Source organism: Ixodes scapularis, unplaced genomic scaffold, assembly GCF_016920785.2.
Source record: "Ixodes scapularis isolate PalLabHiFi unplaced genomic scaffold, ASM1692078v2 PGA_scaffold2__306_contigs__length_199485367, whole genome shotgun sequence".
Taxonomy (NCBI): Eukaryota; Metazoa; Arthropoda; class Arachnida; order Ixodida; family Ixodidae; genus Ixodes; species Ixodes scapularis.
Genome location: NW_024609857.1, coordinates 145,882,634 through 145,910,562, shown reverse-complemented (window position 1 = coordinate 145,910,562; position 27,929 = coordinate 145,882,634). Strand labels below are relative to the sequence as shown.

At 45.3% G+C, this 27,929-nt stretch overlaps 1 long non-coding RNA gene across 2 annotated transcripts; it reads left to right on the top strand.

The window, feature by feature from the left end:
* Positions 1-27,929, top strand: LOC120836170. 2 transcript variants are annotated; one of them, XR_006078013.1, is made up of 6 exons: positions 1-95; positions 1,132-1,257; positions 6,816-7,018; positions 14,242-14,449; positions 23,252-23,386; positions 27,816-27,929. It is a non-coding gene; the product is annotated as an uncharacterized LOC120836170 (long non-coding RNA). The 2 variants fall into 2 exon arrangements; XR_006078012.1 differs by lacking the exon at positions 1-95 and having other exon boundaries at positions 109-1,257.

Here is a 27,929-nt window from a genome sequence, read left to right as displayed (position 1 = left end):
TTATTGGAGCCGAAGCCCGAGCCAGCAGGTGGTCGACATTGCATTGAGCCGCAGCCATGGTCATCGTGACTGAGCTCGACAGAACTGCATGGAAGGTAAAGGGTGATAATGGTGCTGTCCTTTCCTTCCGCAGTATCACTCCACCGAATTCTAAAGAACTCGCTCCTCCTGTCGGAAAACTGTCTGAGAATTCCTTGGATCGAATATTAACTGCCATTTGGAAGGTGTAATGCTGCGCATGGCTGCATATACAGCATTCATGTGTTGTGCCTGATTGAGTTTTTATTTTTCTTTTGCAATGTTTGCGCCGATGTTGTCTCGGTTGCTCAAGGCTCGTGCCATTTGATTCATGTAGTTCCAGCTTGGCGCCACAGTGGTGGTGAGTAATGGACGCTCCAATTCTACGAGGAATTCCTCAGTGTTCGTCGAGGGCTCGGTGGATGTTTATGTTGTCTGCGAGCTGATCATTGAATGGAAGTTCATCACGCGGAAAAGGCTAGGTTTAAACTGATTGTCCTGTCCTGGCCCAAGGAAAGGAGGTGAACTCCTACAAATGCCGGTGGTATACAAGGGAGTGCAATCTTTGGTGTGAGTACATTAGTGATGCCTTAATCCTAAACTTTCTACAAGGAATTTAATCACATAGCTTGTATAAAGGGATTCTACCAAACAAACCTTGGAAAAGGTTTGTTTGGTAGGTTGGTTGGTAGAAAAGATCTGGTACTTATCCATTTCTCCAATATTGATGCCAACAGGTGCAACTGACTGTCAACAGCAGCCCCATCCAAACTTTACTAAAGGACAGGGAAGAAGCTTTGGACAAACTTGGGGGCAAGAGATAAGCCACGATGTGCACAAAAGGGACAGAGGGAACTCTAATCTAGGTCACTGCAGCTCAACAGGGCGTACAGGCACTAGCTTCCACACTAGAGGGGCTGCCTACTCGTTTGAGCATGTGCTCACATATTCTCATACGAAAGCTTCCTTATCGGTAATATCTGAAAATGGGCTATTCCTGACCTCGTGCGAACTTCCCACAATATCTTATTAGTTCTCTCTCTTTCTCCAAACTCATGACGGCAGAACAATCCCTTCTTTCAACCGGCTTGCCCAGTGCTGTGTGGCCTGCAGGTGCAGCTCCTGCGTGCAGTCTCGGTGTCCTTCCTTGCCATGGAAGCAGAGGCCACTACTAACCTGTGCCGCTGCCCACCATGGACAGGCTCCCTCCTAACACCCAAAATACATTGGATAGCCAAGGTATGCATATGTTGCCTGCATTTACTGATCAGGTTTTGAATTAGATGCATGTGGCTTTTTACTCTTATCCAAGTAGAGGTGTACATTTTAAAATCTGGTAAATGTCGGTACTGTACACAGCCATGTGTAAATACACTGCTAGGAACAAATCATGTTGATTTACAATTAATTTTTTTGCTGCATATGTACACGTTGCAACACTGTTCGCGCAAACACGACATCGGCGCATTTTCGCATTTTACTTCTAAAGAGTATTAGCGATCATGAAATGCTATCGCTTACATTATACAGTATAGACCACTTACAACATAACCGCTTATAGTGCAGCACCGGGTATAACGCGGCTTTTTTAAACCACCGGTTTGCCTCCCATAGAACTTCATGTAATTACATACCGCTTAAAATGCAGGCGCGTGAAGGGAAATACCGGTTATAGTGCGGTTTCAAGAACAGCCCGCCGACCGCGCCGACCGACCGGTGCAGCAAGCACGCTTCCCTGTGCGACACTAGATCGACTAGATAACGGCGCTAGCCGCAAGCGGCACTTGCGGCCCGCGGGGGCAAGGATGGCAAGGAGGTTGCTCAAAGACGCGGGGAGAAGCGAAGAGAGAGGCTTCCGTCGCTTCAGTTGCCATAGCGACGGAGGGACGCACGCACGTGTCGTTCACGGCGCAAGGCCAGCAACTATGGCCAGCAAGGCGTTGGAGCGAGCCCAACCAGCCCAACTTTCCCCCGCTGCGTTGGAAACAACCACAACAAAACCAATCGCAGGTCGAGGGGAAGTGTTCGCACGTGTTGCATGCCGGTCGCGGGCCGGCTTCTTCTATCCGCAAACATGGCGTCGGTGATGATCGTCGACGTTGACGGCGTGGTGGAAGCTCATCGTTCCGCGTAAAAGCGCTATCCTTGACTGTGAATTTTCGTTGTGTGTCGCTATGATAACCCAGCACGTACTAGAAGGGAAGATCCACCTACTCGTGCGGCGATGTCGTGGCGGAAATCTCAAGACAGCAGAAACGCCCGTGTCGTCGTGTTTGTTTACTTCGACTACAGTGGTGCTTTCTAAGCATTTGTGTTTTCTAACATCGCCCGGATTTCTTATTTCGAGCATTTCATGCAAATAAGGCATTTCATGCCTCATTTGGAGCATTTCATGCGCATACCGTATAAAGGATGCCAATTTTCACGCATTTTCATCACCGGAGGAAAGTGATTAGGGTTAGCAATCCTGAACGCTCACAACGTCCTTCCGCAACCCGCGACACCGTTAAAAGGCTGCGCCAGGCAAAAGTCACTCATTTCTTTCAAAATGTGTGATACACTTGAGAGAGAAGTATACTAGTCTGGTGAAATAAAGACTTTCCTCAAACTAAGCTTTATTTTTCATCTAATAAAAAAAAAAAAAATTTTTTACGAAGGTAGGTTGCCTTGTGGCATGTATTTTGGCCTAAAAATTCGATGTTTTGCTTATAGTGCGGATTTTCGCGACTCTCGCGACATACGTTATATGCGGTCTACACTGTAGTACTAAATGAGCTCTTTTCATAGCAATAATGACTTGGATGACATCCCTTGGTTTCAAAGAGAAAAACTGGAAAAACTGACGATCACTTGTTCGCGCTAACAGTGTTGCACTCGGTACACGTGTCCACTTTCTCGACAGACTCCCCCTGCTTCCGAATTCCCTCGCACCACCTGTGTGGCAGCTTCTCCATGCCAAGTCTGGAATCACTTTTTGGGTGTGTTCCACCCCCACGCCTGGACAGCGGCTTCCGGCTTCTCAATGACCGAGAAATGGCGTCCTCATTGTAAGTTTAATTTATACCACCGAACAGGTGATAACTGCTGGGAGTCCGGTCAGGCCATATCTGTGTGCGATCAAACGTCTGACTGGTCGTACCACGCTTGACGGCCAAGCTCGATCAGGTGCCAGTCAATCGTGGCTTCGCGTGGATGCACATGACGCAATGATTTACTGGCGCCCGATTGTGTTCGGTCGTCTTTCTGACACGTCGTACGACCAGTCGGACGTTTGGTCGTGCTTGGGTATGGCCTGACTGGGCCCCCAATGGTTATCTCTTGTTTGGTGTCACGAAAAAGACCCTACGAGGGCACCATTTCGCAGTCATCGAGAAGCTGGAAGTAGTTGTCCAGGCATGGGTGTGGTACACTCCCAAAATGTGGTTCCAGCAGAGTGTGGAGAGGCCGCCACACGGGTGATGTTATGGTGTTCGGCTCCAGATTGAGTCTGTCAATGAGGTGGACATACGTACAGACCTCTAAGTGACCGGCATCTGCAGAAAAAAAAAAAAAAGAATTGTATATCAATATGGCACGCCCCTTGTTTTTCCTTATTTCTCCACAGAATGTAGACCTTTTCGAAAGTGTGCACCACCTAGTAGCTGCTGCGCCATCTATGAACGAAATCCGCGATTATTTGGGCACATACTCTTAGCGCGTGTTCGACACAAGGTCTGCGTCAGCGTTCGGCATGAACTCGGCGCAGCTTGTATGGAAAACGAACGCTAAGTCGGTGTTCGGCGAGGACTCGGATTCAATCACACGCTTTGTGCCAAATAAATGGCGATTACCAATGGTGCTCGATGGGGTTTTGAAAATCGTCTGTTGTACAGTGATTTTCTTCCTGGCTTATTCAGTAATGTCGGATTTTCTAAACATGGCTCTTAAGGTAACTAAGGGATTGCTTAAAAAAACACAGAACTCGTAGAAAACATTTCTCAAAAAGCCTAATTGTGAAGAAAAAAAATTTAAAAAAGAAACAGCAACAAAAAAAACAAGTATTTTAGGGCAATATTTACTTGCGAAACACAATTTAGGCAGAGGTGCACTATGCCTATGCTCTAACCTAGGTCCCGCACATTAGTACTGGATTGGCTTGACTGCTCGGCCAAACACCGTATGCGAGCCCGACGTCTCGTTGTCACGACTTTCGCTGCCTTTAGTCTGTCGCCTAACACCGTCTGCTACTCGTACGAGTAGCGGCACGTTAGTGTCCCCCGTTGTCTGTCATCGTCAGCTGCTCTGCAACAGTCTACCACTGTCTGCAGCGTCTGCAAGACGCGACCCTGAAAGCGACATTCTGGCGTCCCATGATGCACAAACCATGGTCCTTACAGCTTTTCTGTTCTTATTTTCTTATATTGCATCAGCAAGCAAGCTGAGAGAGCGTCATGACGCACAATCAAAATGCAACCTCAGAGTATTCGCTTTGGCAAGCCAGCTGCTTTGCTCAAGACTTGAGAGCTACGGGGCTTCTGGAGCGAAATGAAGGGAACAAACCTGCTGCTAGGTGAGCACACGATTACTTCCATCCGGGGGGCTTGCATATTTGTGCCTGTATGTATCCTGTCGGCACTGGAACAATAGTAGCGATTGCGATGCTTGCAGCCCTTCACATAGCAGCGAGACAGCTTTTACGTGAAATGACATCTTTATTCAGCATCAACATGCACTTACAAACAAATCAAGCTAGATCAAGCAAATAAGTTGACGTAAAATGCTATGCCTACCCAACTCTTGCTACGAGAACAAGCACACTGTTCGAACACGTTAAAATGCAAAACACCGGCATTTGGCATTTGAATTTGAATGCATTCGACGAGTGCAGTGGAAACAAAGGCTAATTATTATTCTAATTAATTACACTAATTATTCCAACCTGAGCTCGGCGTTCTCAAGTCCCCGCACGCTTTCGTCTCCTCTTCTACCTCGGTTTCTGCCGGCATTAACATCTCAGTAAACGCGAAACAACTCGCGCTCATAAAATGAAAGAGCTCAACAAGCTACATGGTGTATTGGTGTAGGGAACTATATTTGTTACCGTTTGAAATCAAAGCGGAAATGGCGACCATGTTGTATGTTTGCAAACAATAATGACTCTATTTAGATTGTTTGTTTCGTAGACAAAACATGTATCGAAAAAAAGCCTGCCACACCACATAGCAACGAGTTTAAAACCTACATTGCAGCCATCAATAATTTCTCTGGCAAGTGAAAGCTGAGAAACAGTGCTTACAAAACTATCTAAATCACCTTTGACGAATGAGTGGGGCTTAGAGCAGGGCTTCCTCCACCCAATTGCATCTTGCAGCTTTATATATTGCGTTCAAATTTTTTTTTTCATTGTGGAAAATTAATTCTGTTACATGTGTGATATCTAGGCCTCTTAAAAATGTTTTTTGGAAGCCCCATGTTCTACTAAAAGCATGCTGCATTATAGTGGTCTTTATGGAAATCTGAACGAGTTGATTGTTATAGAAGATTTATAGTCAGTGTTGATCAGTGGTGGTTTGAGCAATATGGGGTAGAGCATGGTATTACTATGAAGCAGTCACCGAGCGCGTAGTTGGTTTGTGTGGTAGTTCGTAACAAAGAAGCAAATTGCAAATTTTATTTTGTCATGTGATGCATAGCAAGATGACACGGTGCAAACAACATTAGTTCCTGTTTCTCTACCAATGGTTTCCCCTTATCTCTTTTCAGGCATGAGCTGTATGGGATTTTTGCCAATTACCTCAATAATTGAAGTTGAAGTGTAGGAGGCATCTAGAAACTTTAAATTGAAGTGATTCTTGGGAACAGATGGAATTCCAAGTTTTGTAGTGTAGGGCTCTACTCTACTTTTGTCCAGTACTGCTTCACGAATTGAATTTGTCATTTGAATCTGGAATTTTCTTGCCACCTGGAAATACTCTGTTGTAGCACCTTTGCTTAAATCGAGTGACCATTCTCCAGTTCACAATTAGTATTGTCCTGTCCTTCTGTTCGTAGTCTGTCCGAAGTTTTCGAAATCTTATTGCTTGCTCGCCGTAGGTACCACACTAATGTGTTTGTAATAATTCTGTTAAATTCAGACTTTCCCCAAAGTAACCATAGGACGGAATGCACTGCCCGATGCTGCACTGCCCAATGTTGCTACATCAGTCAGTGATTTTTGAATTGCATCAAAAATATTGTTTGAGACGACCATTGCATGTTGCGATGTGCCGTGAAATCTTTATTTTTGTATCTCTGGAGGCGATTATCTGTTAAACTGCCTCTTTGATGTTTTTTTTCTTGACCCATGCTTTGTTTGTTAATGGTATGATGTTGGCATTTTTCACTGGGTGACTGTTTAGAAGTTTGGATAGTTTATTTTTTGTGTTAACCTGTATATTGTTACGTTGATATCAAGTCTTGCACCAAGGAGAAGAGCCAATGGGGTGGCTTTCAACGTTGGGTTTTGATCTGACTGCCAGCCAGAGCGTGAGCCAGAATGCACTGTAGCCATGGGCCGTCATGCTCTTCTTCTTCGTATCACCATCCCCTTTGGTGGTTTTGCAAACGTCCCGCCAAGAAAAAAGCTGTTCTTTTTATTTTAAATCTCTTTGCTTTGGATCTAGTGGGTGGGGGAGGGTGGAATGGTTACGCTTACAAGCGATCCGCATGCAGCTTGCAAGCCGCAGTTTGGCCGTTCCTGATGTCAACAACTTTTGTCTCGTCCACCTGCCAGCCAATGAATTTAGATTGCCCCCAATTTGAAAACACTTTGCTTCCAGGTTGGCCCTACCCCAGCAGAGACAACAACACTCCAGCAGGAGAAACTGTCTGCTGCTGATGAGACATTGGAAAGTCTTGCCAGCGATGCCATAAACCCGAGTGCAATGACGGTGCGCCAGACAGCCTGGCGGCAGCAGCCCTACGGCCAACCTGTCGACCCCATCTTGAGCTGGGTGATAAGGCCCAACTACCTCCAGCCAGAGTGTCGAACCGAAATTTTTATCGGTTCGGTTCCGGTTCGGGTTCACGGCTTTCGGTTCGGTTCCGGTTCAGTTCCGGGAAGCAAAAAATAACGGTTCAAACCGGTTCGAACCGGTTCGAACCGGTTTGAACCGCTAAATTGAGAATATCTTTTTCGCGTTGTTCTGGCAATATACACTATTTACGCCGCAAAACGATTAACTCTATTGTTTCTTCGATCGTCCGTGCAATTTAATTTTGTTTTTAGGTGCCAAAATGTGAAATTCAGTTATTTACTTTCGACGCAAGAGTAGAAACAAATCTACAGGGTGCCACAAAAGAAAATTTACACGGTCTTTTTTACCGCAAAAATAAACTAGGCATCGTCGAACGCTCATTTTCCGCTCAAAGGTAGAGCTAGAGCTCACAACCAGATGCCAAAGTTTCAGCCCGATCCGATAACTTAATCAAAAGTTATAAGTGATTTTTTCAAAATTTCAATGAGAAAATGGAGCGCATTTTTGCCCGTTTTGGGTTTGTGGTTCCACAGAGCCCCATGTGTTCGAAAACTCTGTCGGCCGCCATTTTCCCATTCAAAGTTTCAGAAAATCACTTATAGCTTTTGATTAAGTTATCGAATCGGGCTGAAACTTTGGCACCTGGTTGTGGCCTCTAGCGCTACCTTTGGGCGGAGAATGAGAGTTGGGCGATGCCTAGTTTATTTTTGTGGTAAAAAAGACCGTGTAAATTTTCGTTTGTGACACCCTGTACATTAACATACATAACGTCGTGTCTATACGACGCCACATCCCTTTGTTTACCAGTAACATATATTTTACCTGAATCAAAATGTTTTAAGTACAAGAGTGAAGAGTTTAGCGATGGTTGGTACATACCTGTAAATAGATCAGCTTCTAATTTAGAACTATACTGTATTTTATTGTGCTTTCTTCGTGTTTAAGTAAAAATCTAAAGTTCAAGCTGATCTATTTACGCGGCATAAAATGTTGTCGCAAAGTGCGGTAGGTCGCCTAAAATACCCGTGATTGGTACAACTTTGTGTCGTAGTGTTAAAAATGAAATCGTGATTGTGTCCTTCAACTAAGGAATGAATTACATCACATAAAATTATGAAATGAGCACCTCGGTGCTCATGCTAATTATGAAATACGGTTTACGAAATACACTTCACAATATATATGTATATGATGACGACACAACTGAACTAAAAGCAATTAAATTTTCAAAATGTAACAAAAGTTTTAGGATAATTCCTTTCAGTGTATTTTTTATAGAAACACCGAGCGGCAATCCAAATGCTTGTTGTTCTAACCAAACATTCTTTACACTCAGCACCGCATGCATGCCACTAATCATGCAGCAAGAAGTAATCACAATTGTTCACTCTAATCTATACGCACCCTTCGCACTCAGATCAAATCCGGCCCAAAATAGCGCTTGTCCAAGTGAACATTTTCTTATGCAGAATAAGCGGCATAGCCTGGCTGTTGAGGTTTGTTCTTGACAAGATGCCGGTCAATTTAATTTGCAAACGAGCATCACTTTTGCTAACTGATGATTTTAACTCGATAGCGTTAAGGAGCTCATGTCGCAGAAAAGCCGATGTCGGTGGCGTGACTGGAAAATCCTGATTGGTCGATAGGTTCATGACGTCAGAGCTGCATACCCTCGCGCGAGAATTTCGAGCAACCCACTATGCTCACGTGAAACGTGACATCGCGCGTGGAATGAGTGTGATTAAAACATGACATGTAATGCGAAATAAAGGTCGCCGTATGTCTCAAATGATTTCACTTTTGAAAGTAATTATTTTGCCTTAAAGAAAAATAATTTAGAATTTTGGCGCGATTCGAACTTACGACCCTTTAGTTGCGAGTCAGACGCTTTTCGCTAGGAACGGCGCGAGCGTCTGGCACGACAAAAACGTGCTTTTTGGTAACAGCGTTTTTGCAAGCAAAGTAGTTTCCGGAGTCACGCCTGTTGGTCTGCGCCAAAGATGCAGGGAAGAGGAACCTTTATAACACAGTATGTTTTTAAAGCTCCCCCGCTTCCCCCCCCCCCCCCCACACACACACATACACCCACAAACTTCTTTATACAGCGGAGCTGTTAAGGGCTAGTTTCCCCAGTGTCGTGTCCGTCAGCAAACAAATGATGACACTAAACTCTGGACAGCTACCGCCATCTATTAAGGACGACGGCAACCAGATAACCGGCTTGCTGGTTGTCTGGTTGCCGCCGTCGTGTATAGATGGCGGCAACCTCTCGAGCCTTTGCGCTCTGGCTCAATTGCCGGCTTGAGGCCGGCCATTACTTCATTTACACCATAGTACAGCTTCGCTAGTCTTCCTTCTTCACCAGAGTGAAAAGGCAGAAAGTATTCCCGAGGAATTGCCTCCTCCATTGGTGTGTGTTAATTTGACAATTTTATTTGACACTTGTTAACCGCAACCCTTTATTGCTTTTATTTTGCACCCCGTGAAGTTTAGATGGGTGATAAAACGACATCGGGTTGGAATGTTCATGACTTTTCCGAGGCGTACTGGTCCTCTGGCCCAAGTATACTCGCCCAGGGCCGCCACTAATTCAGAAGCTTCTTTGTCGCGGTGAAATTGCGAAGATTAAATGAGACTATCTCTTTTAGTCTTGCCTTCCCAAGGATTGATGTCGCAATTGTAGGGTCAAAACCACCCGCCTGACAACAGTCGAGCGCGGCTCATGGATTAGACAGGAGGACTGCGTGAGCACCGTACATCGGTTCGTAACAAACAATGCCTCGGTGGACACTTGGGTAGTGGCTCTTGTCCAACCACTGCGGTGATGAGAATAGCCGAACTCTAACAGTGCCTGGAACTGAGCATGTGTTTTCTTCCTTAAAACGCCAGCGCAGGGGTATGATTAACGTTGGCGGCATAAGATAGGCACCAGGCCACATGGCCGCTTCTGGCTCCGAGTTGAGGGGATGTACGATGCTCATATTTCTCGAATTTTTTTGGCGACTGCCATTGCCTAGAAAAAAATAGCAAAGCCAGGTTCAATCAGTTATTAACATTAGGGAGTGATCCTGAGTAGTATTTAGTAATGTATAGAAATCTTTTTATAGCTCCTTTAAGCAAAGTACAGAGGAAGTCGAAACTTGGGCAATAACGTAGGAACGACGCTCGTGTGAGAGTTACAGCGACTGCCAACGTTCGGCTGTCTCTCTAAGGTCACTAAAATATCTTTTTTTTTTTTAGCATTCCTTCCGTACACACGTGTAGTTCTATGTCACGTCATATTAATAAGTCGCATTTAGTAGTTTCAGTACTTCTATTCTCACGAACATCTTTCGGATGCAGTTTAGCAACAACGAAAAATATTTGGGTGCCTCAATAACGTAAAATGGGTCTTGCAACATTTCTCCTTGTACTTTCAATAAATACTGTTAAGATGTAACCCCTAACGTTGATAGCTTGCGGAAACATCCATTAGTTTTCCCCTAATAGCACATGCAGAAAAAATAAAGGAAAGAGACAGCTGTCGATATCTCCTCAGCACGCAATTCAAACAAGCGGCCACGTGATCTGATACCGCCAGTGTTCATCACAGTCATGCTCTAGGCGGCTAGGGTTTGAAAAGCAAAAGCTTGAGCTGAGCTTCAGATATTGTTAGAGTTGGATTATTATCATATGTAATTGACATGAGCCGTTACCCGAATGTTTGGCGGTGCTGATTGTCATGAACCCGAGCACTCCACTGGGGGTTTTGAAAATCGCTTACGTCACGGTGTCACGTGACTCTCGGTGCAAAATCGTGATGTCATAATACGTCATGCTGTCAACAATGTTAATACATCAAGTGACTTCCTCAAATTAAATCAAGTCGACGCGGTGAGTCACGTGACATCACGAGGTCACGTGACAACATGTATTGACACCATGGCGTCACGTGACAACGTGACACATGGTTAATCATAGTGCCATGAAAACCCACAACCTACCATACTTTTCAATTCTGTGTATGACGATTTGATCCATAGACAGCCGCCAATTTTTCATTCCCATATGTACATTTTGTGATACTAACAAAAAAAAAAAGAAATACTACATTGAACCGTTATGAACCGGTTACCGTTATATTTTTTTTTCGGTTCGGTTCCAGTTGAGTTCCAATATGGCGGCGAAGATTTCGGTTCGGTTCAGTTCCGGTTCGGCTAAAAATAACGGTTCTGTTCCGGTTTTTGGTTCGGTTCGGTTCCGGTTCGACACCCTGCCTCCAGCACAGTAAGTCATTGCCATTAGTTACTGAAGCACACGGTCTTATGTTGCATTTATTCCTCGATACTAGTCTCCCAAAAATAATTGGTCTCGGCAGACTTTGTTGACCTTTTAGTTTGCAAGAACATAAATTTTGCATTTTTTTTATGCTTTTGGTAAACTTGGATCATGTAGGAATAATTATTTTTTGAAATATTGTGAACGAACAAAACATAGCTTTATTTTTAAAGATAAACCTTTTGAAAATACACGATTACTGAGAGTTTCATTCAGTTCGTGGAAGAAGTAGGAAAGTTTACTAAAAGCAAAAAGTTGAATGCTTTGGCAAGTATTTGTAGTATAAACTTTTTTTTTTTAGACATTGTCTATGTTTGCTCTCTCTCTCTCTCATATGCTGTAAAGAAGCAACTTAAGTTTTCTGACTTATTTAATTTAACCTTCCAGGTATGAAACAGTCATATTTTAGACACAAAAATTCCGAGGACGCCTAAGCACTTCTTATGAGCTCTGGATGCGAAAGCATTCTCGGCGCCAAAAGGAGCAGAAGCGGCTGCAGTGCCGGTAGGGAATGTGGCGGTGCTCCACGCAGACCGCTACGCCGTGTATTCTGAAACTTGACAGGCTATGGTGGATTTCACCTACACGCAGCGCATTCGTACAAGCAGCGTGCCACGTCTTCCTATCGCACACGGCGCTGCAGTGGTGATATCACGCTCCCCCACTGCGCAGGTGTGGCGAATTTTGCCGGCTTCACGACGGCTTCCATGACGAAGCGTTGCGTTGATGTGCTTTCCTTTGTGTTTTATTTCTGAAGCACGTCCGCTTTTACCTTGAACACACCTGCCGGCTTGCGTGACGAGGCATCTGCGTTGCTGCACTTTTTTTCGTGCTTTTTATATTTCCAAAGCGTATCTGCTTTGACCTCAAGTGGGCTGCTGGCATCAGTAACAAGGTGTCTGATATGATGTGTCGCAGCCTATTTAGGTGCCGTTTTTCGCGGTTACAGTTTTTAGAGCGCAGCTCTTAGGGGCCCGTTCCCGGCTTGAGCGGCGTCGGCGTCGCCGTCGGCGTAACCAAGGTCATCCTAAGGTCACGTGGCCCCCAAGGTCATCCCAAGGTCACGTGACCCCCAATGTCACCCCAAGGTCACGTGACACCCAGTCACGTGACCCCGCTGAAGTCACGTGACCCCCCCCCCCTCCCCCCGAAGTCACGTGACACCCCCCAGGTCACGTGACCTGGGGGTGTCACGTGACTTCGGGGGGGCATCGGCATCGTCATGAATAACACGTCACGTAACACCAAATAAGAGCTGCGCTCTAATTCGGTGTTACAGGGAGTTGTAAACGGCTTTCACTTTTTTATGTCTCATTTTTACGTGGTTACAGACGCCGCCGGGTCCGCTCGACGGGACAGTCAATGTTTTCGCATTAAAATGTCAACAACAAAGACTAAATAAAGCACAGAAGGTAGACCTTGTAAAATTAAAATGGACTAAAATATTGTCACAAATGAAGAGTGATGAGGCAATAATACTTGACGAAGCTAAACGTTTAATGGGGCGAACTTGTGCCCAAAAATAAAAAGGGAACAAAAGAAAGCAGAGCGTCGCGGGCATCGAAGCCGGCGTGACAGCAGAGTCGATCGCTGGGGCGAAACTGACTGCGGCTTGCCACGCGGAGCCCTTTTTGTACACGCGTGGGCTCCTTGAACAATCGGCCGTAGAAGGTTCGCGCATAGAACATTCTAACCTTGAACATGCAACAGAGTTCTCGAATTTCCGAGAACAGTAAATTGCAAGAATAAATAAAAGACGTGTCGCGACCAGGAATCGAACCCTGGCCTTCTGCATAGAAGGCAAGCGTGATAATCGTTAGGCCACGGGCGCACCACCTACTTAGTCAGCTGCGCTCGCGGCAATATCAGAATGCTAAAAAACATGCCATTTCAGTATGGCTATATGGCAGCTGTCGCATAACTTTACTCAACCAATCTTTGAAATGTACTGAATTAAACAGAGAAACAATGATGGAGGTTGTGCAGTACTTACACCTAAATTACTATAGTACTCTATTGAACCTTACAAGGGGCTGGAGCCAATGCCATGAGCCATCCCAGCAAATCCAACGCTGTGAACGTATCATGTGACTATGTGCCCTGTGTCTTGCTGTGCTCCTCCCGAAGGCAACGGGACAATCATGTGGCATTGGATTGGCATAGGTAGCTCGTAGTGTCCTCCATGGTTCATTGTAAGGTGAATTGAAGTATAAAAAGCATAGAAGCTTTTAGTGATGTCAGCAGCGGTCCAAGTTTGGTCAAGGTGGGAGCGAGAGGGTTTTCGGCTGCCGATTGGACGTGGCACAGCCTGCATGTAATGGACAAATGAGACATTTTTGACCCGTTCGTGAGTTCCCAATCTCGCTATAGTATTTTGGTGAGAACGTCTCACCAACATACAAATAGCGAGATAGGTCTTGCATCCTGTGATGTGCTTATCCTTAGTACTTCTTCATTCGCTGGTCGATGTCAGCTTGTGTACAGCAGCAGAACTTGAGATTTGCAAACGAACCGCAGGTTGTCAGCGGCTTCCAACATGAAATAGCAGATGATCAGAATTTCAATCTGCGTCTGATTTTACTTCAATGCGGCTTTGGGTTCATAGCAGACGGTCACCTTTTTCTGTTCTGTTAGCAGACGACATACGGCATTTTCTTGTTTTATTTCTGTCTGCAAATGGCGCTTTGTATTAGAGGAACCGCATTCTTTGCTCGTGTTAGCAGATGAACTGTCTATGAACTATATCTTAGCTGGCTCCACAAGAGGCAAATTAGATCTCGTTTTCTTGGTAACCAAAATTGGACCCCTGGACTGTTGGTATCGGCATCTTTTGCTGGTGTCAACGTCAGGATCAGTCTTGTCGGAAGGTGCATCCTGCTTAATTGTGTTAATCATCGTGGAAATCATGCAGTGCCTCAAGCATCTAGCTGCAGCAAGCGAAGTTGTGTTCAGGGACTCGACATCATCAACTGAGCATCACAATGGTGGTCTTAGCAGCCACCAAGTCTGGTGTCACTCCCCTGACAGTAGTGCTCCATAACTGCCGAGGCACTGCGAGCTACAGCTGTGCATTCCACCTCCTCGAGAACATCTATCCGCTTTGCTTTGGAGGAGCGCATGTGAGTATGCTGTTTGCAAGTGGCATCAAGACAGTCTCAACTCCTAAACAGACCACTGTAATATCCCAAGAGATGCCCTGCCCCAGAAAGATAGTCCGCTCCTACTTTTGGCGTGATTTACTATTTTGTTTTTCTTCAAAACACCAAAAGATAGCTCACTTCGGTGGAAATGGTGTTAGTTAGCTACGGCGGGAGATGAGTGAACATTGCTGACTGGGAAGGACAGTTGTCTTTGGTTCATCGCCCCTCGCTGCGATGGCAAGTTTTGCAGGTCACATAATCTGGAAATAGCACTTTTTAAACATTTTTTGATAACGCGCCGAAAGTTAGCCTACCGTAAGATACAGAGCATGTGCTCATTACTAGAGCCCTGCGCGGATAACAGTTTTTTACCTGCATCCGATCCGCATCCGCAGACTTTGTATTCGCATCCAAACCGCATCCGCAAACTTTTTACATTGTTGTATCCGTATCCGATCCGCTTCCGCATGCTTTGTATCCATATCCGTATCTGAACCGCATCCAAAAAATGTGGAACCAGATCCGACTCACAACCCAGGCATTCATTGTATACGTAACATCAAGCGAAAATGACAAAAAAAACAAAAAAACAACAAATACAAATAGCATTTTTTTAAGTTGTTTGCTTATCTTTGCACGAAGGAATCTTCGGGTCACCATTGAAAGGAGATGTGATTTTATCACTATCAGTTTCATCATACTTATATTAAAAGCGATCAGTCTTCCCGAGACACTGCGCGTAGAAGGAAAAATTATCTCAGTTATGTGATCGTCCTAGGAGTCCTCGACACTCTGCCCAGAAGAAGTGCACAAAAGGATGTTGAGGCACTTCTTTTGTTTTTGGAATTATGACCACACTGCTATTTGCGGAGATGGGGACATTTCTTCTACTTTCTTGTGACTTGTACGTTTGAGGTTTTCTTTGGCTGGGGAAATTTTCCGCACTTTCCCTGCCAATGTACTAGCTTTCTCGAGACGATTGATGCCCTGCAATCTTTATTTTTTCTATAGATAGCATTTTTGACGAGAAGCAACACTCTAACTGAAGCGATCTTTGGTGAGAATCCGATTTTTCTTAGGATCCCTATTGTTTCTTCGGAACACATTTTGTGGAAATAAGTTTCGTGGACAACTTTTCATGAACAGACATTTCATGGACACACGGTTCGTCGATGCTGTACGTTTTGAGGGCATATGCCCCTGCGACAATTTATTGACAACGCATTTCTTTACCAAGCTGCTAAAAGCTAGCCCGCGATTCACTAAGGCGAGCTTAACCAAACCATACCCCCCTCCCCACTGTAATCCAGGCGAGATGCAAAACGTTTGTTACAAAAATATCAGGGTTGTGTGTGACGAAACGTCTTGGGTTTTTCAATGAAATGAACACTAGAAGCCTTTCGATGAAACGTCGCATGTCGAAGAAACGATCTGTAGATAAAACGTCAGTCGACGAACTGAACGCCACCGGGCAAAAATTTAGATCCGAATCCGCGGATATCCGCATCCGCAGCTCCTGTCATCCGCATCCGATCTGCAATCCGCCAAAATTTGTCTAATTTTTATCCGCATCCGCCCGTTTACTGCGAATATCCGCGGATATCCACGGATTGTCTGCGAATATGCAGGGCTCTACTCATTACACAATAAGCGCACACCCCTCAATTTTGTAACATTCGGAACATACACAAAAGACATACCTTTACATATTGTTCACGTAAGAAACGCCCATCCCCTAGTTTTACGTGATTATCTCCAAATTTTGAGTGGGCGCTTGTTCGGGATTTTACGGTAGCCTTTTCACCCAATTTGCTCTCGATTTTAGGTGGGCTATCCTTAAAGAACTCATGCAAAGGAAAAAAGTATTTTTTTTTTAAACAGCCTGGATGGGAAAAGGAAGTCATAAAATGAATTTTTGATGAGAACGAAAATTTTCGAGAGCTATATGTACGGCACCAAACAAATTTATAGTTGGTGCCTGTGGGCGCTGCGGAAAAGTGGTTGCTATTTATCACGTGACTGACCGCTATTTATCATGTGGTGATTGCGCTCTTTCAAAAGCTTCCTATGGTCTCTAAAACTTACTTATTCATTTTCGCTTCAGTGCTTTTCAGTGTCTATTTCAGTGTTTTTATTCTTTCTGTGTGAACTGTAGTCTATCCAACGTGCTCTGCTGCGTGTTCCCTAATAAGTAACTTTTAGAGCCCAAAGGAAGCTCCTGAAGGAGCGCAAGCACCACGTGATCAACCACGGCCGGACTGGAAGCGCGCGCTCTCTTTCTCTTCTTACAACCTTTGCAGTTGGGGCAATCGCCACCTCCCGCTGCAATTCGTGGGGGGTGCTGTCACCTCACCCCTGGGCTACCCTTTCTCGTTTGCACAGAGCGCGTCTGACAGTGTATCTCAGTGCTGTTGCAACTTGCGGCCGAGATTTTTAGAGCCTTTGACACCTGATCCTTTCGTTTAGACCCTCAGCCATTATGTAATGCGCTTCTGATGAGCCCAAAATGGTGAATATTTGACGCGCATCTCCGAGGGATTCGGGAGTAAAAAGTAGTAAGTAGAAACAGCGTATGGGATTGCGGAAAAACTATACTCGTCTTTACCTCCAGGACTTCTGTTGCAACTCAAGAACAGGAGGAGACGGACCCCCTCTACGTGGAGGAACTTGAAGTGATAAATAATTTGTACACTCTCGTGAAATGTAAACAGGCCCAATCTATCTATTGCCGTGGTCTGCATCATCATTTCATAGGCCGCACATGAAGTCGGTCAGCTGCTCTAGACGAGGGTGTAGTAGTCTGTACAATTTTCGCACAGTGCATATTACAGCCTAAAGTGCATCCTCGAGGGCTTGTGCACATATCTAGCTGATTTTTCGTTTCTGTCCGTGACCATCTTTGCATGGTTAATCAGAAGTATTCTACGGAACCGTTGCCGAAACAACAACCTACGAAGCTCGAACACCAGTGCAAAGCAGCTCGAAGAGACTCTCCGAGTGGGGTGAAGTAGGGTGAGGTGGTTGCGCCCCTGGCGGCAAGCAAGTGAACTACACACGGAGAAAAAATGCCATTGACTCCCGGGCGATCGCAAAGGCCGTAAGAAGAGAAAGAGAGCGCGCGCGCTTCCAGTCCGGCCGTGGATCAACCTGTGCGCCGGTCAGAAATTGATGGCGGTGGCGCTCTGGAGTGCTCCCTTCTGGCATGGTGAACAGAACAGCGCACAAAAAGACGACAGAGAAACAACACATGCACAACTCACAAGCGCTACCTCCACCACCGGAAGGGCGGTGGTGTGCTGCCGCCACCGCCCTTCCGGTGGCGGCGGCAGCTTGGAGAAACACGTCGAACTGGCGGCGCACCCCCTTGGCGAGCGGTGGCGGAGTACAGCGGCGCACAGTTGTGATCACCTTGTGACCAGCGACGGCTTCCGTGAGCGCCAACTACAAATTCGTTTTGCGCCATAAATGTCGCCCTCAACTTTTTTCTTTATCGTTGACATTCTTTTTTTATCTAGGATGTTTAAAAAAAAAAAATTTTTTTCTTTTGCAAGTGTCTTTAAAGGGATACTACAACGAAATTTCGGCGCTCATTTTTTTGGTCTATATGTGTTCAAAAAAGCAGCATCACATCGAACATACCAATATCTTGTTAAAAAAGTCACGAAAAGGAATTTTAAAACAAATTAAACGATTAGCAAAGAGCACCTGGTGGATGTCGCTAACGCCTCGCTTGTAATGCCCGTCTAGGAACCTTGACAGCTAGTGACGGAGGTTGTCTCGCCTCCGGCCACGACGAGAGAAGAGGGGAAGGAGGAACTCCCCTCTTCCCGAGAATGCCTTTTGTGTGTCGCAGAGGTCGCGATTGTCCCCCTACAAGATTACTGAAGATTAACCCGTCACTCAAAATTTGTACAAAAGCAGCCGCTTCGGTGGCTGGAACGACTAGGCCATCCTCTCGACGTCAGCTTCGCCGTAGCTTTGCTCGTCCTGAGACGACCTACGTCACGATTGCGTTGGATGTCACGTGGTCTCCGCTGGGCCTTTTCCGAGCGCTTGCCAGAGGGGGCCGTTTACAACGAAAAATACAGCCACCAGGCTCAAAATACAAATGTGCGATTGTCGTTTACGGATATTGTGGATCATATTCAACCTATTTTTAAACACGACGGGAATATTTCAAATTTCGTTGAAGTATCCCTTTAAAGGGGCCCTGCAAGGACTTTTTGCTGTTTTTTAATTTGCACCAAACCTGACTGCACTGAGCATAGTAATTTACTGAACTTTTTCTTTTTTCATAATTCGCTTTATTTTAAAAGTTATTGGCATATTAAAATTACAAGAACAAGCAAAAAATAACCTGCTTCATGACGTCCTTGGTCCTCTGTCCCCCTCTTTTCTCCTGCCCGCGGACCGCGGTGACTGAAGAATATGGGGAGGGAGAGGAAGACGGGAAAGGAGGTGAGGCCGAGGAGCTCTCTCTCCTCGGCTGACCAGGACCAACGGCATTACTATTACATCATATGCCGTGCGCGTTCGACACCACGGGGCGCCCCCATAGGAGGAGGAGAAGGTTTCTGCGTCGTCCGGTTAAAATATGATGCAGTGATATTTAGTTACTCTCTCTGTGCCTGCTGGGTTGCCCGAACCATAAGAGACGTGGAAACCGCAAAAAAGTTAGATGCTTAAATAGGATTGCAGGGCCCCTTTAAGATCTTTCGGTAAATAGAAAGAAGTGCCATATTACTGCGGATGGAAAAAAGTCCATGGGCGTAAACTGAAAATGAAGGGTTAATCGGCGAACTTGTGCAAAAAACAAAAAAAAACAAAAAACAATGAGCGTAGAAACAGAAACAGTGAGTGTTGCGGTGTCGGCGTGACAGGTGGCTTGAGCGAGACTGCGAGAGGGAATGTGCATCGTCGGGAGAGTCTGAGTGAGTCGGCAAGTTTGTGCTCTGCTCCTTATCTACTACACTCTGTCTCTGGAACATTTGACCTTGAAAGTTTGGGAGTGAGCTGCGGTGAGACGCAAGGCCAGTCCGGCCTCGTTGTCTTTTACACTCTGGGTAAGGAAAGTCAAGGTGTCTCTTATGTTATCCCTACGACAACTTAAAAGTGAAAGCCCAAGCGCTGATGTAAACATGATAGCGAACCTCCGAAGACAGCGCACTCTCTGACGACGCACTTTTGGCTCCATTTTATTGGCTCACTCGGATTGTGGCGTTGGCTGTGGTTCCGGTGATAGCGAACCTCCGAGTACAGCGCGCTCTCTGATGACACACTTTTGGCGCCGTTTTATTGGCTCACTTGGATTGTGGTGCCGGCTGTGGTCCTGGTGATATGAAACCTCCGATGACGACACACTTTTGGCGTGTTTTCGTCGCTTTCACTTTAATAAACACAAATCTTCTAGATGTACAGAGATGCGTTCTTTCTCGGTCATGCACGCTGCATTACTTCCCCCTTTAAAAGTGCATCGCCCCGATGGAACCTCAAATAAATCAACATTACGCTAAACCAAAGGAGAGCAATCAATAAACTGCGGGGTTGTCTAATTCATAAATAGTGCTCCGTCCTATTGAACATAAATTGGCTTTAGACGCACTATGTGCACCACCTCGGGTCACAGTTAGTGGCGTCCTGACGACAGTGCTCCGTCTGGAAGCACCTTGTAGTTCAGGTCCCCAAGGGAATGGCCCGAGTAGGTCCATTCCCATCTGCTGTAACGGGGCAGTCGGCGGTGTGATCGGTCGCAAGAGTCCTGAGGGCTTCGTCGGTGGTTTCTCGCGTTGTTGGCATTTGTGCCACGACCTTGTGTACTGGTGGACAGTTTTCGGGAGCTTGGGCCAGTAGTACTTCTTGCGGAATCGTGACAGCATCCTGCTGTAGCCAAAATGCCATGCTGTCATGTCGTCGTGGCAGGCTTCGAAGATCTCCTGTTGAAGATCGGCGGGTGTTACCAGGAGCCACACCCAGTTGTTGTCCCCGAAGTTCTCTTTGTAAAGAGTGCCTTGTCGGACGGCGAAGCTTGCTAGGGCTTGTGACAAGACACAGGGGACTCTACTTCCTTTTCCTTCCAAATGTTTGATCAGTGCGCTCAGCTCAAGGTTGCCTCATTGGAGTGCCACCGTATCGTCGACGTTGACTGCGCAGAGAACACTCTCTTTTCATCGTCGTTGCCGGCGGGAGCTTGGGGTCCGACTGAAAGTTTGCGTCCCTGTGCTTGAGGCTAGACTTGTACAGCACTGACTTGTCGAATTCTTGCAGTGCTCCATCAAGCAAGGCGTCCTGACGGATCCTTCATGTTCGCGAGGCAACAGAGCGAGTGGTGGTCTGTGACCACTCTGAACGGACTTCTGTAGAAGTAGGTACGAAACTTGGTTATCGCCCAGATGACACCAATGCAATCCTCCTCCATTCTGGAGAAATTGCTCTCTGCCTTGGAGAGTGTCCAACTTGCATAGGCAATCATTCGTTCTGTACCTTCCTGTATTTGTATCAGTACCGCACCAAGTCCCATATTACTGGCGTCTGTGTGGACTTCGGTCTTGGCATGCGGGTCAAAATGGCCGAGGATTGGAGACGTCTGGAGTTTCTGTTTCAGCTCATAGAATGTGCGCTGTTGCTCTTCTCCCCACTTGAACCTTACGGTGTTCTTCTTGAGGTCAGTGAGCGGCACAGAGATCTTTGCAAAATCTCGGACGAATTGACTATAAACGGTATCTAGGTACTTTTGTTGTACATGAGGTACAAACCTAAGTACTTTCATTTCTCAGTATCTGTATTTGTATCTTAGGTACATTTTCCAGTAACTTGCAACTATGTGAAGTTACTTTTTACAGGTACTTTTCTATTCACTTCAACAAAACGGTAAAAACTATAAATCTTAAAGTATTATTACACTACCATGTGCCGTGATTAACGTCGCGTTGGGTACGACCTGGGAGGCACTGACTTGATCGAATGATATTTTAGCAAACGAAGCCCCGCCCATGATGTTTCATTGAACGACACTTTAGCGAATGGCAGTGTTCATTTGAGCGAACAATGGATTAGCGATGCTGTTCCAGCGGCACCAATTTATTGAATCGCTTCGGAACTCTGTTTAGGAAAAATAGCGACCTGCGTCCTTCATCTCAAACTGAAACCGAAAAAAGATGACGTGTCCTGGAATGCTCATATGAATGGGGTTTTCCTTATTTCTCGCATTGCACCAATAAAGCACATTTATCAAACTCGTTTTTGTGTGTATCCTTAATATAAAAATCTTTACTTCTAATATATTCTGACAAATCTGGGGAAAATAAATAAATGAAGTATCTTTGAAGGAACTGTGCCTCTAAATACATTTTTAAGCAAGTACCGAGGTACTTACCTAGGTACCTTTTCGTATGAGTAATTGTAACTGCATCTTAGGTACATTTTTGAAGTAACTTTCACAGCCCTGGCAATGAGTTGGTGGATGAAGGGTCCCACACCGAGCTGCAAAACTCTAGGACAGGCAGCACCAAAGCAGTGAACAGGGTCAGGGCAAGCCCCTCTTGAGGATCGGATAACAAAAACCAGAGCCCACTTTGCCTTGAAGGCGTCTTGAATGTAACGACGGAAATCCAGGCAAATGAGCATTGTTCGGGAAACCCCGGCACCATTCTGCAGGGGGGCTGGGGGACTTGAGGTCTTGCGTGAGATGTTGATGTTCATGATGACGCATTTAGACTGATTTAGGGCAAGCTTGTTATATATGGACCAGAGATGAACCCAATCGAGGTCAGCCTGCAGTCGTGTATACTCGGAGGTGGAGGCAGCTGGGTGAACGGGGGTAAGATCATTGGTATATAATAAAAAGGGGAGAAAAGAAGCAGGATGTGACAGTGCAGTCACTGCTCCCAGGACTATTTTTGCCAACCTACCAGCTTGTGATAAACCTCAAACCTACATTGAAACCGAAACTAGAGTTCTTCGGCCATCTTCGAAATCGTGGAACATAGTTCTCCGCATTAAATTGAATTTCTTGACGGCGCTTGGAAACCATCGATTACCAGCGATCGATGGCCTATGGGTGCGATGAAGAAAGAGTTAAAACCCTTTCTGTCAGAAAGCGTGTGCAACAGGAAGCATAGAGAACTGTCCGTGGCTTGTGACCTTGCAGTTTTTGAGATTCCTGTGAAATATGGTTCTGGTTATATGGGTCAGACTGCTAGGTGTCTCAATGATAGGCTATGCAAATGCAAGCATGCGGTATAAAATAGGAGTGAGTCTTCAAAGCTGGCTAAGCATGTTTCTAGTTGCTCTCCGATTGCTGTGCTTGGAATGAGACTAAAGTTCCAGATAAAGAATTGTTACAAAAAGCTTGTAAGGGAGTCTTTACGTATAGCTAGCAGGGGTTTCTATTTTATTATCATGTCTGTGCTCTTGGACGGACCTGCTAAAACTTATCTAAATTCGTAATATTATTTTGTAGTGCGTGTTGGGGAGTTGATCCAAGTTGGGCGGTCTTTCCCCTTGTGTCCAATAAGCGTGGTAGAGTTGTCTTTGTTTGTTTTTTATGAATGTGTGGGGAACATGTGGGGTGATGTGTGCTTTGGGTTTTTGTGTTGGTGTCCTTGGGTGACCTTGTTCCTTAGAGTGGCAGTTAAAAGCTCTCATCCTTTTTATTTTTTCATTTGGTGCATACTTCTGCTTAGTTGCAATGCTAGCACAAATTAATCATATTTAGGCAAAATGCAGGAAGATGTAGCAGGGTGTTTTGGTGCAGCAGTGTGAATTTAAACTGGTTTTCTACAGCCCTCAACGTTATGGAGAGGTTCCAGCAGAGGAGCCGGACATCGAGCAGCTGAGCTATCCATCCGAGCCACAGGTGCCTCCAGCCGCAAAACAGGCTCAAGGAAATGTCTCCAGTGGACCACCAAAACCAAAGAAGTAGGTCTTGACTCTTTAGGGATTGGTTACCCAAATACAGTTGTTCATCCTGCTGAAAACAGCTCAGCACCATGAAAGCACCCCCGCAGACCGTATATGAGGTGAAACAACCAATCCTGCCTTTTTCTACATTCGTGGCCCCCACAAGCTTTAGTAGCCATCAATTTCTCACAAAGTACAGAGTATGGGACTTCAACTTTGCATTCCATTCCTCGACTAAACCACAGCTGTTTAAAAAACTGGCAGGTATGCAAGCACTGCCTGCAATAATACCTTCATGAAAGAAACTCGCACACATTCAATAAGGGCCATAGATGGGGGATTGGTGGCACGGTAGTACATTTAACATACTTTACCTTGTAGCACAAGGAGTGAATGCTCACAGTGCAGATAGAACCTGGGGATCCCGGGCTCAATCCCCGCCTCTGGGGGTTTCAATATGATCCAGCATTGTACTGGCCTACAGTCATGGATTCACCTCCTGCATTGCCTCCAGACTGGCAGCCATACTGTACTTGCTAAATTGCTCTTCTACAGCATTCAATAAGTATAGGCCATGGTGGTCAGACGGACATATGCAAAGAGCCATAAAATATAACCATTTGAAGTGAAGAGCTACTCAATGTTGTTTCTCACAATCCTTTATATAACCTTTGTTTGTGAAACCAACACCTTGGAGCTTGGATCAAACTTAAATGGAATATGGAGTACATAACCCTTATCCAGGTTTTGAGCATCATCCTTGACCTTGACTGTGGCAAAGAATGGGAGGCAAAACATTTTTTAAACTGAGAAACAAAAAGTGCATGCATGGTGAGGCGGCCACTGACCCGGTTGGTCTGATGTGTGTATGCATGATGGCACAAGGAGGCTAAAATGGAATTCTGTCTTTCTTTCTGTTTTGAGGGAAACAGGAAGGGGCGAAGGGGCAATGCTCACCAGGGAGCAGCAAGCTGCACTTGGAACCACAAAGAGCAGCAGTTTGGCACTCGTGGTATCGATGAATTTACCACTAGCTGTACAAACATTCCTGTCTAAACATTTGAGGCTAGCAAGTGAAGATACTCTTCCCATATTTTCACCATGTCTCGGGTGTTTTAAAAAAGTAGTCTAGTTAGGTTTCCTTTCACTTTGTCATAAAATGTGTGTCCTTTTCGTTCCCCTGGTGGTTGCAAAGACAGTAACTGTAAAAATGCTGTAGGATAACTTTTTTTTGGGGGGGGGGGGGGGGGGGGGGGGGGGTCCACTTAGGCAGAAGTTTGAAGAATTTGCAAGGACATTTTTTTTTTATCCTAGAAAGCAATACATGTAACTCAATGGAATAGTGGCCAGCAATTGCTACCATCATTTTAATTTCACATTTGTATAATCTATCATGCCAAAAAAGAAACTACTGGGAATTTTTAGGTATATGATTGACCTGCTATAAAAAATTTAGGAACATTCAGCATTATGCGAATCAGCTGCAGGCAAGGTGTTTATAAGTATTGCAAGCTATTGCACAGTTTTCCTAATCTGATGTGCCTTACATGATGCATTTCTTTCAAACAAGGTCCGCAAGATGTTAAGGAGGCATGTTTCAAGTAACAGACCTTCTTATGTTAGGAAGTGATAGTGTACAGTGGCACCTACCAATAACGTTTTTTTCAATATTCCTAGTATTGTTTGCAGCCATTCAAAACAGTCAGAAATGATGTACTATGTGTACAAAGGCTTTTACACAGAGATGTCAAACACTGTATTGCTCACTCTTTCTCAGGCAGGAGACTGGAGCCTAACCATGTGATGATATAGGTGCAGTGAAAGAGGCATATGTCAAGGCTATGCAAACAGTGGCACGTCAGGACCCTGTGCACTGGTGCAACATCTTTTGGTTTTATGGCAGAGACATCAAAACGTCTAAGTGATAAAAAAAAAAAGACAAATTAATGCACAAGTGCCACGCAGCACTGTTCGAAGTTCAGTACATACCAGAGTGCTAACATCAGCATCCTACAGCATGTACTATTCCGGCCAATGCGAGTTGAAACTCTGCTATGCATGGTGCGCGGTACTATCAGAGTCACAAGATCTCAGTTTTTTGGAAACTCATTTACGCCGACGCTCAGACAACCCCCCCCCCCCCCCCCCCCCCCCCCCCCAACACTCGTTGCGCCACACTGCACTTCCGTGTCGTCTGTTAACAAGGAAGTGGAGGCGGCGCCCTTTCGTTTAGTCGAACCGTAAAACCTACGCCTGACACAGCATAAATCTATTGCAAACTTCATCTAAACAATTTCTGCAGAGCCCCAACTTATCACGCAAAAATCATCCCTAAGTTGAGTTGCTCAAACACAAAAGTCTTTCTGCATTTGCCAGAAACATACTAAAGAAGTTCGAGAGGGACGATGGAAGTGTGTCCGACATCTAAGCATTAAAGAGTGTTGGCAAAGGGCAATAGTATAGAGAAGGTCGTTAGTGACCTTCGCCTTCGGGGATGAAGATTGACCTGAAAATGCACCACCTGAAAGGCGTTCTCAAGCTAGCAGGGACGAGGAGAAACGCTAGCTTGTCGCATCTGTATGGGTGAACCCTTTCCCACTAGAGCGGGACCATAGAGAAACCCTGGCAATTTAGGCATCGATCCAGACAGTCCTGCTACAGTTGAGAACTGCCGTCTCGGTAGCAGATGTCAACTGCAGAGTGGCACAACGAGTGCTGGAGGGGAGCTGTGTTGGCCTCAGCGTATATCATAATTTCCGGAAAAATGCGATAGGCAGGTTTGATAGTAATGCGCGCTATGTAGAGCGGCGTTTCTGCTCATACGTATTGGCTGCGATAGTACACTCTGCGTGCCACGTGGAGCGGCGTTTCAGCTCATATTGGCTGCAGTAGTACACCAACACTCTAAACCCACCCGCAAAAATCGGTGTCTCATTGTATTGTGCTGCGATTTACTACAGAGATGCGACTAGGTGGTCAAAGCTTTCAAGTGAAGATATTACCCGAGAAACTCTTCTCGTTGAGAAAGAAAAAAACCTTTTTTGGGCAATCTATGGCAGCATACACAGATGATAAAATCAGTGCTCACCAAGTTTTATCTGCTTCCAACCCAAGAATATGCTGTGACTTCCCTGACTATCTCTGTACCTGGGGAGCCATGAGGGATTTAAATTGCAGTTTTTCTATTAAGTTTACTTTTTAATTAATACACTATTGCACTTCCAGAGTTGTGCAATAGAGAGATTTGCGGCAGCATAGTGAAACCATTTGGAAGGTTGTATGCGAAGCTCGGCACCAGTGCGCCTCAACCCTTCCGACACCTGTAAGCGACTGATTCACAACTAGGCATGCACGGTCATTCTATCGTTTTAGAATGCTGCTAGTAGGGAGCTAAGCACACCATAAGGATGATTTGCACCCCATATGCCGTGTTATCATCTGCAACCGCGACACAGCTCAAGCATACCGCCTGCAATCTTACGAGTTGCCATCTGTCGGCTGTTGTGCCAATCATACGCTGTAGGTAGGGATTTCACATTTTTCGTTTGTAACGTTTTACTGAAGTATGTATGTTCAGTGAAATGTTTAAACCCTTAATGCAATTCTTTGGCCACCTCTAAAAAACTGCACAAATTGGTTCACAAACCAATTTGTGCGGTATCTTCAAACAGAAATCAATCCCTTTGACTCACCCTGTAGAATCTACAGGGCATCATTTTGCAGTATGAACCATGTACAGTGTAAATGGCTCGTATTGCAAAATAGTAGTCACAAGTATATTTGTTACAATATTTCAATCACTGATAGTGTCTTTCTACAGCAGAGCTATTAAAAAACACATACAAAGGAAAAATAAATTTATTTTAAACAGCCTGGTTGCGAAAAGGAACTCATAAAACGAATTTACAATGAAAAATGAAAATTTTTAGAGCTATATTTACGGCACTGTACAAATTTGTTGTTGGCGCCGCAGAAAAGTGGTCGCTACTCGTCACGGGACTGGCCGCTATTTGTCACGTGGTACTTGCGCCCTTTCGGAAGCTTCCTATGGTCTCTAAAAGTTACTTATTCATCTTTGTTTAAGTGCAACAAAAAATGAAAATTAATAAGTAACTTTTAGAGCCCACCCGTGGGGGCTCACGTGGGCACCAACTACAAATTCGTTTTGCGCCGTAAATATAGCTCTAAAATTTTTTTTCCTTGGTTGTAAATTTCTTTTATGACAATCCTTTTCCATCTAGGCTGTTTAAAAATGTTTTTTCCCTAGGCATGTGTCCTTTAAGGTCTAGTTTCCCTAGGATTGTGTCCAGTACCAAACAAATGTCGACACTTGTGGTCAACACAACACTCTGGTTGTTGCTCATAGTTGGTGTTAGCTGTCGAGAGTGTTGCGTTTGCCGGTTGTCTGCTAACTGCCGTCGCTCATAGATCGCGGCAACTTTTCCAGCCTCAGCAACCAGACAACTGGTTGCTGCCGTTGCTCATAGATGGCAGCAGCATTTCTTCAAAGGAAGGAGAGCAGGAACAGAACGAGCGGCGATGTGCGCAACAGCGCGAATGA